This window comes from Echeneis naucrates, chromosome 13 (genome assembly GCF_900963305.1).
Source record: "Echeneis naucrates chromosome 13, fEcheNa1.1, whole genome shotgun sequence".
NCBI classification, from domain to species: Eukaryota; Metazoa; Chordata; class Actinopteri; order Carangiformes; family Echeneidae; genus Echeneis; species Echeneis naucrates.
The window spans coordinates 524050-534138 of record NC_042523.1 but is presented as its reverse complement, the minus strand read 5'-3'; the positions used below and the strand labels follow the sequence as shown (position 1 = coordinate 534138).

Here is a 10089-nt window from a genome sequence, read left to right as displayed (position 1 = left end):
CTTGGTGGTCCAGATCTGCTCCTGTTTGTTAAACTTGTTCAGATAGTGGGAGAAGATCAGGTCTGCTGTGGAAGCATGTGAGCCATCTGTACAACCATGTGTTGTTTTTAAATGTATAAATGTGATGTAATAAACAATGATATGATCCCATTGAAGTGACACTGAAATCAAACAGAAACTGAAAACTGGACAGTTTCTGCTGGTTATTTTACTGTCAGTCAACATTTAGTCGGTCAGTAATCACATTACTCAGCCACCAAATACAAATGAATTACCCAAGGTTCAGTGACAGAGCAAATTTTAAAGTCTCAACTTCTGCAGCAAAAATCTGGATTTGTGACACTCACAGAAAGACAACTAACACGTCTGTGTGAACAGTTTTACTGATTTTTAATCTCATAACATCTGTATGTTTAAACCTGTAAACCTGTAGAATAATGAGGTTTATAATCTCAATTTCCAAAAGATTTTTAATTGTTTGAGAGCAAACTTTTCATAGATAGATAGATCAGATGATGAATTACATCTCTTTAGTCTAGAAAGTCACGTTTTTATGTTACATGTGAAAATAATTGTAGTCCCATCCCCCCAACTCTTGCCAGCTGCAGTTTTTCAGAGTAAAAACGGCGTAAAGTACTTCCTCTCACTGTGTGTCCAACGAATAATGTGCATTTTAACCCATTTTAACCCAGAAACTAGTCTTGTGTGATCATTGAGCAAACTGACATCATCAGCAGAGATCCAATTACTCTTCAATAAATCTGTTTCATCATAATTTTTTACTGTGTTATTTTATGACTCATAAAAAGTAGATAAATTAATTGTTTCAATACCAAAATGGAAAAAATACAAACAAAAGTGACCAGTTTTTTTGGACCATTTTTTTCCTGAACCATAAACACATTTTTTAATCTATCGGGGCTAGTCAACATGGCTTTAAAATAAAATTTCGGATTTATCATACCAAACTCGATTCACAATTTCAATCGATTTTTCCCTTCTTAAAAACTTATGTACATATGTAGATGTCCAAGATCCTGAATGCACATCACTACACTTGCGCAAATCACACCAGGTAATGACATGCTCAAACCACTCTACAGGAGGAGGGGAACATTGCATCGAAAATTAAATCAAATCAAATCAAAATGACTGTATGGAATTCATGAAGATATGGGAGCAGCAGGCATTGTAAGAACATGGGACGGTGATGATTCACCACCTGCAGGCTGAGGACAGGGAGAGAGAGGAGAGGAGCTGGGAGAGACACAGACTTCGGGAAAACATCGTTAGAACTGGGAGAGACAGGGACTTCGGAGAAACATGGTTAGTGATATGCCGGCGCACGCAAGGGTAAGCGAGAGAGAGAGAGAGGTGCTCATTCTTTCCCCCAGCAGCTTGGGCCTATAGCAGCATAGCTAAGTAAGTGAGCTTTAACTTTTTAACTGTAAACTCTGTCCTACAGAAAAGTTTTAAGCCTGGTCCGCCCCCCCGGACTGATAGTGGAAGTTGGTTCCATAGAAGAGGAGCCTGATGACATGTACTATAAGCTCTGATCTCTCCATCATCATCTACCTCCCGCCAAAATGTAAACATGGTTTTATTGAAGAATTCTCTGAACTGTCATCCAAAGTTTCCATAGACTGTGATCACATTGTAATTTCTGGTGATTTCAATGTCCATGTTGACAACCATGATCATAACTCTAGTGAATTCATAAACCTGCTTCATAAACCGTTTTTGACTTCATCCAGTACTTCTTTGGTCCCACCCACAATCGAGGTCACACCCTGGACCTAATTATTGGAAAAGGTCTCAATATCTCCGTAGACACAATCAAGGACACCTCAGTATCAGATCATTTCTGTATCCTTTTCAGTGCTTCCCATATACTTACAAGGCTACAGACAATCAAACAACCTTACATGGGTGCTAATACTGTTGATCCTTTCATTAAAATCTCCTCCAAGTCTGAGCTCAACTCATCAGTTTCCACCCCAACTTCCCCTGATTTCATGACTTCATTTGGCTTCATTCATAAATACAGCTAAGTGTCATCTGCATAACAGTGGAAGTTGATGCTGTGTTTCCTGATAATGTTGCCTAGAGGAAGCAGATATAATGTGAAGAGGATTGGTCCAAGTACAGAGTCCTGGGAATAACTGGTTCAAATGAGCTACTGTATGACTCTGTCAGCCTGGCTCCAGTGCTGAAGAGAAACCTGGGGCTGTCAGTGAAATTCTTCTGAGTTGCTGGAACACCACTTTCTTTCTAATATCCGACACAAATGTGAGAATTATACCATGGAGCCACGCTCCTCTGTTTAGTTACTTTTGAGAGGGGCGGCATCTGTGACCATAGTGCTAATCAAAAAGAGAAGACAAATTTTCATTCAAAGCAAATCATCCTAAACATTTGAATTAATCCATCAAGTTGATCTATCACCCGGCCTTACTATCTTATAACCAATCTATCTATCTCTATTTTTTGTTTTGCTTCACTTTCTATTCCAGTCGGTCCACTGATCTACTGCCTCTGTTACATGAAACAATTAACTGGAAAAAACGAAAGAAAAAAAAAACAACACCAATTGCTTTCATGTTTTTATTGGCGTTTCCCCACTTTCTGACTGGGAACAAAAAAATTAATTAATCACCAAAATCCAAGGTGGTTTTTGATGATGGTGAATTGATTCTGGTACTGGGAACCTGTCCAGTGTGTATCCTTGCCCAATGTGAGCTGGGATTGGTTGTAGCACCCCCTTTAACCTGGAAACAGATGAGAGGTAGAAAATAAGTGAGAGAGCAAATTGATTCTGGTTATCTGATTCTAGTTACTTGATTCTGGTTAATTGACTATGTGAGGTCATCAAAAGCTCCATGTGAATACTTCACTAAAGTTTTTCTAAAAGAAAGACAGAACTAAATGAAATCCATGAACAAAAGAAAGCTGCTCACTGAGCTTTCACTGGTGCTCTTAATAAAGTATCTGCTGCTACCAGTGGCTCTAGTGGCTTGTGATCTGTTTCTAATCAGCACCACTGATTCTTCTCACTGAGCAGGTATTTGATTTGGCAGGTGCATGACACCAGGTGGATAAAAACGTCTTTAAATAGTTGGCCATCCCCAGCACTCTTTTCAAAAGTTCAACATCAGTTGGTTCAGACATCTCCATTATTTCTCTTATCTTGCCTGGATCTGCTGTCACACAGGCTGCTGTGACTCTGTGGCCCAGAAACACGATGCTGCTCTTTACAAACTCACATTTCAGCATTCAGGGTCAGTCCCTCTCTCTCCAGCTTCTTCAGTGTCTAACAGAATCTAATGTGTTTATGTATGTCTTCTCCATACACCGTATCGATTACTTTTTTATCTCCAGGTTGTGTAGGGCACTGGAGCCAATCCCAGCTCACATTGGGCAAGGGAGGAGTACTTCCTGGACAGGTCCCCAGTCCATCACAGTGCCAACACACAGACACAGACAGAGACAAACAAGCACTCACACTCACACTCAGACCTACGGACACTAATTAATTAGTGTCCATAATTAATTAATTAATTAGAATTAGTCTCTGGACTGTGGCCCAGTCGGGGGAATCCCTCGCAGACATGGGGAAAACATGCGAATTCCACTCAGAAAGGCCCCAGGCCAGGAACCAAGCCCTACAAATGATTTATAATATACTTTTTCAGTGTGTCAGCCCACTGGGCATTGCCCGGTGCGCCATATTGCCTGTCCATGTCTGGCCCTGGCCTCAATCTACGCAACATGCTCACGCAAGAAACATGGCTGTAGGATTTGTCAGGAGAACAACATAGAGGAGCAATGTGACCATTTTTCAGATGCAGATTAAGTGGTCATATGTTTAAGGGATGCAAAGCCCAGAGAAAGCCTGCAGTCCAATATAAACAGGTAGATATGACATCTCTCAAAGTGTCATCTACTGCAGAGTTCAACCAACTCCAAGAACTTCATGCAGCAACATGTTCCTGCCTACACCACCCCCCCCCATGCCTGTCTCTCTCTCTCTCTCTCTCTCCCACTCTCAACCCAAACAGTCGAGGCAGATTGCCGCCCCCCCTGAGCCTGGTTCTGCTCGAGGTTTCTGCCTCTTCAAGGAAGTTTTTCCTTGCCACTGTTGCCAAGTGCTTGCTCATCGGGGGATCTGTTGGGTCTTTTTAATTAATTTATAAAGAGTTTGGTCTAGACCTGCTCTATATGTAAAGTGCCTTGATGTAACTTTGTTATGATTTGGCGCTATACAAATAAATCTGATTTGATTTGAGGAAAAATCGCTGGGAAAAACACCACCAACTTGAAGCGACATTTACGACGACTCATCCAGAAATACATTCGAAGGTAAGCATACACACAAAGGTTATTTTTATCAGATAAACCTCTGTTTCCACTAAACTTGGAGTAAAATAGAAGCTAAAGGAAACCACCTCTGAACTGCATTGATTAGACGACTGACTTGCTGAATTAATGAGTAGAAATATATGTCCTCAAATTGAATGAAATGAGCACTTTGCAAAGGCATAACAAATAAAACAATAAAAAAATTTGTGCTATTGTAGTGGATAGGACAAAGAAGTGTGTGTGTGTGTGTGTGTGAGAGAGAGAGAGAGGTCTAAGGGGATTGGGCAAGAAAGAGAGAAAACACAACTTGATTATCGTTTTAGTCACCGTCAGATACAGAGGAGACGTTCGATGATGATAACCCTAACCCATGTCCCTGACCATGGGACAAGCAAGCCATCCCTACATCTCTCTCTGATTTTGCACACAATGCTCAGAGTAGCAGATGAAGAAGAAGAAGCTGGTGCTTACAGAGTTGTATAGTTTTTAGTTTAATGTGATATTTACCTGCATTTCTTTGGGAGTGTGTGCAATACCATTATAGCCAATACATCTTTTATTTTACATTTGAGAATTGCACTAATCTGTTCTGTTCAAATCTTGTTTATTTTGCGCAGAGTAGCAAGCCATTCTAAGGCATTGTAGCCTCTTGAGGAACTTACCCATTAGCAGTAGTGAGTTTTCTTTATTTGGATACTGTGTACAATGGCATTACAACCAATAGTGTTTTATTTTTGACAATTGCACTTCTTTGCATCTTTGCATCTTTCTCAGTCTTTTTGATTTTGCACAGAGTAACAGGCAGTAGAAGACAATGACTTCAGAGTGATGTGGTTATCTCTTTCAAGAATATGCATTGCATATCATTCAGGGAGAATGCATATCTTTTTTAGGGAGGGTTAGGGATTATCTGTGGTGAAAAAGCCACGGTCATGTGTTAATATTACAACCATTAGATCTGTAATCTGTGTATTGCATATTCAAACCTTAACTAGCCTGAGACTATTTTCTCCAAGCACTGTTAACAGCTGACCTGCGTTCTCAGAAATTACTGGTTCAACCCAAGTCCCTCCTGGAGGCTTTGGAGTTGGCGTTGGAGAGGGAGGTGATGTGTGCTGATCTCCTGGGGGCTGCTTTGGAAAATTCCCTGAAAGTGCGAGCTCTAAGTGGGACTGAGTTGGGCACAGCAGCACCGGCCTGGGCCGAAGAACGTACACAGCTGGTGCAGGCTGCCACGCTGCAAAAGGAACAGTGCCCCAGGCCAGGCCCGAGGACCTGCTGGGGATGTGGCCAGCATGGCCATCTGAGCCGGCAGTGCCCCAATACGCCCCCAATAGGCCCCTGAAACAGGGAAATGGGACATGCACCGCATAACCAGGACGGTGCACATCCCTGGAGAGGCGTCCCAACCCAGTAGAGTTGGAGACATAGCACAACACAACCAAAAGGGGGTGTTTCTACAAGGTGAGGAGTTGGATGGCTTGCTGGTTCGCCCCAGTGACTATTGGAGAGGTACACTGCTCTGCACTGGTGGACAGAGGTTCATCAGCAAAACTGGTGAAACCTGACATGGTGGAAATAGGGACAAAGGTTTCCCCCCCCAACAGTGAAACCTCAGAAAGTCACTGGTGAGTGGTCTCCCATGGTGGGAGAGGTGAGAGTGAGTCTAGGGGTGGGAAAGAAGACTGCCCAGTGTGTGTTGCAAACCTGGAGGACTGTATTGTGGGGCAAAATGTTCTGAAAGCATTGGACTGTGCCATCAACAGTAGGAGAGGAATGCTCACTTTCTCAGATGAACATGTCATTCAGATGTCGGGGTGGCCGCCCCAACAGCGTTGTGCAGTGGCCCACACCATTACAGCATTGGCAGCCAAAGCAGGAGGTTGAGAAGTGTTTTCAGGAATATGATGATGTTTTTGGGGCAGGCTACAGCCCACAGTAGCCTGTGTTTTTGTTCTGAATAAAGACACACTGAAACTGGAGAAGGTCTCACTGCCTACTGAATTAAGGACATTATAGGATGCCAACCTCTATGCCATTGCAGACTAGCACTAGTCTAGACTAAACCATAGAAAAATTCCTGTTCGAAAACTTAATCTGTGAATATGGCTTTCCAGAAATGTTGCACACAGATCAAGGACGTCAATTTGAGTCTGTCTTAGTGAGACACTTGTGTCAACTGCTGGGCATCCAGAAAACAAACACCAGCCCATATCATCCTCTGACGGCAAGATTGAGAAATTCAACAAGACACTCATTGATCAGTTAGCCAAGTTACTCCTTCAGCAGCCCGGTGAATGGGCTTACAACACCAGCCCTCACTCTATGACGGGATTCACTCCATTCTTCCTCACGCATGGTCATGAAGCCAGGATTCCTGCAAACCTGCTGTCACCTAACAGCACGTTATCGTCATCTACACCGTGTTCTCCTAACCCTATTTCACAGTTGACTCAGAAACTTCAGTCAGCCTTCAGTTCTGCTGCATGGAACAGAGGCTACGCCCATAACTAACAGAAACAACAGTGTGACAAAGGTGTCAAGCACACTCCCAGTGTTTCTGGAGATGTCATCTGGTTAACTGATCCCACTACATTAAAACAGAACCCCCCTCCTCATTCCATTGAGGCCCCTTTGAAATATTGAAGTGCATCGGATCGGATGTGTGTTATGCACCAGTAGGAACAATTTGGAGATTGGCTATTAATATCAATGATTATGGAAAATGATCATTGATATCTAAGACTATTTACTATAAGTAGTGAATTTCGGGGCACCTCCCTGTTACCAGGGACCAATGTCCAAATTAGCAAACTCAATATTCAGTCTCAGAAGGTTAACAGAAGGAGTGAAATCAAGCACAGACTGTTATAAATCCAGCAATTGTCACAATTATAGCCACAACAATCACAAACAACGATGGTTCAACATATAACAGAATTTATTCATAGCAATAATTATTCAAAATAACATCACTCTGGATAAATGGCTGTTATAGTTTGATTATTCAATGACACACATCAGCTACTAATCTACAACAGGGGAGCTATAGCAGTAACAGCAGTAATATCATATGCAGCAACACTAATAAATAGTGATAGCAATGACAATCACAATGGCACAGCAACAGCAATCGCACCAGTCGATCTATGGATCTTGAGGGAGGGTGTGTGTAAGAGGAGAGAGAAGGAATGTGTGAGCATGTGGGAGTGTGTGTGTGTGTGAGAGCAGTAAAGATGGTCATAGAGTCAATTCAGAAAATTTTTCAATGGCCAAGATGGCAACTGGTCGCTGCGTGTAAATGTATGTGAGGGGAAGAAAAGAGAAGGAGAAAGAGATTGCAGCCGACATCACCACAGTTGATTATTGTGGCGGAAAGAGGTGGAAAAGAGGAAATCAGGTTGTTTGGACACAGGTGTCAGATGGGGAGTCTCTTTATTCACATCAGCCCTACTAACAACGTAATCAGAGACAGAACCATCCAGAAAAACATGTGACATGCTTCTTATACCTAAGACAGGTTACGTGTGTGTGCTGTGTGGATAGCCTTCATCTTCACCTTGAACTTCAACCATAGTGATTGTGCAGCTCTGTGTGCATATGTGTAGTGTAGTTCCCTTCCCTGGCACCCAGATGTCTTCTACTTATTGTTTTGACTTGTTTGGCACCAGAGAAGGTCCTGATGACCAGACTCTCATATTGAGGCATGAACAGTGACAAGGCCTCTGGATGCTGTCTCCCACATATCCCCCCTGAAATCACTATCATGATTTAAACTAAATGTGCTAGAAATGAAGTGCTTATGAGGACACATTTAAATGTGGGGTGGTTTGCTACTTGATTGATATTTTTACTGTGTGAGTGGAAGTGTATCAAGCAGACTGATCGAAAATTCCTGCACTGACACAAATCTGAAGTGGTTCTGTAACGGGGGCATTGTTCCTGATTGTGGAACAACGGACCAATTCTTCACTATCGCAAGGATCCTAGAGGGAGCCTGGGAGTATGCCCATCTGGTCTACATATGTTTTGTTCACCTGGAAAAGGCATATGACTGGGAATTTTTGTGGGGGGTGCTGTGGGAGTATGGGGTGAGGGGGCCAATTTTAATGGCCATCCAATCTCTGTCTGACTTTTTCCAAAGTGAGGGTTGGCCTCCGCCAGGGCTGCGCTGTGTCACTGATCCTGTTTGTGATCTCCACAAAGAGGATTTCTAGGTGTAGTCAAGGAGGAGAGGAGTTGCAGTTTGGGTGCCTTCATACCTTTGCTTCTGAGGAAAACTGGAGTCACAGTCGAAACTGTCAAGCAGGTAAAAAAACATCTCTACTTAATTGGCTGAACACAAGAAAAATAACAATTATCGTAACAGAAGACAAAATGAACATAATTAGTCAGAATTTTCCTATTTCTGTACATTGCCAAATATAATGGAAGAACTTACCCTGTGCCTTCTCACATTTCATACAGATATCAGGTATAGCACTGTTTTATCTGTAGGGATATACGTTAGCATCAACCAGTTCTATTGTAGTAATTTCAGGCGAGCGTGAGTAGTTCTCGATTGTGCTTTAACGCATGCCTCCTCCCACTTTTCTATTGGGATTGCCTCCTGTAGATCCTCTCTCCATGCCTCCAGCCATCCTGTAGATGTCTCTTTATTTCTTATTACTAGGCATTTGTTAATTTTGGATATTAAACCCCTCGATAAACAATTCATGACATAAATTTTTCTATGATAGACAATATAGGAATGCATAATGCTTGATCTCTGTGGGTTCTAATGAAATATCTTAACTGTAGGTATTTTAAGAAAAAAAATGATTACTAGGTATGAAAAATTTAGAGAGTTGTAAAGGTCTTCTATTTTTCCCTTGGGTGTTTTACCTGGAGGGATGGAGTCATTTCCCCGCGTAGGGCCGAAAACACAGAGACAGGGTGTTTCTCTCAGATATGTTTTAATTTGATGCCAAACTACAATCATATTTTTCATAATAGGATTCTTTGTATTCTTTGATGGATTTTTGTTACTGCTGAGTACAGGTATATTGGGGGGGTAGACTTAGTTGGAGTTCCTCCATTTCATTCCAGGGAGTGTTCCTAACCCTCCTCACTCACTCATTCATCTTCATCTGCTTTTATCTGTATCCAGGTTGTGGGGCTGCTAGAGCCAATCCCAGCTCACATTGGGAGTGGGGCGGGGTACACCCTGGATAGGTCACCAGTCAATCACAGGTAAACACACAGGGACAAACAGAGACAAACCACTCATGCTCGCATTCACACCTACAGTCAATTTAGAGTCTCCAGTTAACCTATACATGCATGTCTTAGGATGGTGGGAGGAAACCAGAGTACCTGAGGGAAACCCACACAGACACAGGAAGAACATGCAAACTCCGCACAGAAAGGCCAGGAGCCGAACCCGCTACCTTCTTATTGTGGGGCGACCTTCCTATTATCCATAAATATAATAACATACTTGATCCTTGGGGTCAAATTGGGGTCAAATTGACCCCAAGGATATTTACCGCCAGAAAAATATTTTGTATCAGGCACTTAGTTTTTTCTTTCAATACATAAGGAGTCCCTTGATAATGACACTTATGAGCAAATTTCATGTAGCACCACCACCAGGCCAAACTTTCAAAGTAGAAAGAATGTATTTTAACCTTTTCATCCGAATAATGAATGATCCGAAGGATGAACCCATGGCTATTGCTTTTATTTACT

The 10089-nt window shown here is 42.2% G+C and overlaps 1 long non-coding RNA gene across 1 annotated transcript; it reads left to right on the top strand.

The window, feature by feature from the left end:
• Nucleotides 1-4192: 4192 nt before the first annotated feature.
• LOC115053576 (uncharacterized) lies at nucleotides 4193-9558 on the top strand. Its single transcript, XR_003841462.1, has 3 exons — nucleotides 4193-4359; nucleotides 8504-8668; nucleotides 9509-9558. It is a non-coding gene; the product is annotated as an uncharacterized LOC115053576 (long non-coding RNA).
• Nucleotides 9559-10089: the final 531 nt, after the last annotated feature.